Consider the following 1,157-nt stretch of genomic DNA (forward strand, 5'->3'; position numbering starts at 1 on the left):
TAATCATGAAACAGGTATGCAAGAACCATGTTCCAGCTGAGTGGGATTTTCACATGCAGATGTTGCTGAGGCGAACATTGGTGGAGCCCTGGAGGCAGTGAGAGTGCTCCAGATGTCTTGGCTCTGAGATGTTTTGGCAGCCACTGAGCAAGGGTTGGACATTGAGTCCTGCTCCTGCAAAGCTGCAGTGACAGAGCACACATCTGATTTCCACTGGCACTGCAGTTTCACTCTCCCTTCTGCCCTGAGACCAGCAGAACTTAATGCTACGAGGCCTGATGCTCCCTAATCATAGAGCCCTGCAGACAGCTGCAGGCACTGACTGTGCACCCGCACCACAACTCCAACACTGACATCACAGCCTCAGCCCTGTCTCTGATCCCACCTGGGATCAGGAGATGCTCACAGGCCAATGAGATTTTTGGCACCTTTTAGACAAGAGCATAAATGGTTGCACAGCAGGTTGAGCACTGTCTGGATGGGTCCAGCTGAGAAAAAGTTGCTGCTGCTGGTGAAAGCCCCAGGGGATGATGTGGAGCCTCCCTGTGCTCCAGTGCATGGTACCTGCACACCCTGCTGCCGGCTGCAGTTCCTGGCCAAAGGGGCAGAAAAAAGGGCCAAATACCCACTAGGGAGAAGAGGAAACAATTCACTCAATTTCATAGCTGTCAAAACCGGTCTTAAACTGGGGCTAGAAAACAAGTGAGAAGAAAAGCACTGCTTACATAATCCTTTGGCAGTGGAATGAATCAGGGTTCTTGTGGGAGAAGAGGAATGCAGTTTTAAAGATATAAACAGCATTCATGTAGCTGGCAGTAGCTGGATAGTCCTACTTTCCTGAAGAGCAGACATTTGCCATGGGTTTATGTGCCCTGTCTTTTGTGCCCATGGTCTCTCCTCTGAAGAAAACTCTGTAAAATGAAGCATTCCTGCTGTTTTCTTTAAAATAATCTGTAATTTCTTGGCCATAATACAAAGGGAGGCACCCATCTGTTTGGTTTTGTGGTTTTTTTCTCTTTTCCACAAATGTCCTTGTTTGTGTTAACTAGCAAATCTAATCATCCAGCTCGCAGGAGAGTTACACAACCCTCCTGAGATTTCAGTCTAACAGCAAGTCTTGCTTAATACTCCCACATTTGCTTCTTGCTTCAGATTTG

This window comes from Zonotrichia albicollis, chromosome 2 (assembly GCF_047830755.1).
Source record: "Zonotrichia albicollis isolate bZonAlb1 chromosome 2, bZonAlb1.hap1, whole genome shotgun sequence".
Lineage (NCBI taxonomy): Eukaryota > Metazoa > Chordata > Aves > Passeriformes > Passerellidae > Zonotrichia > Zonotrichia albicollis.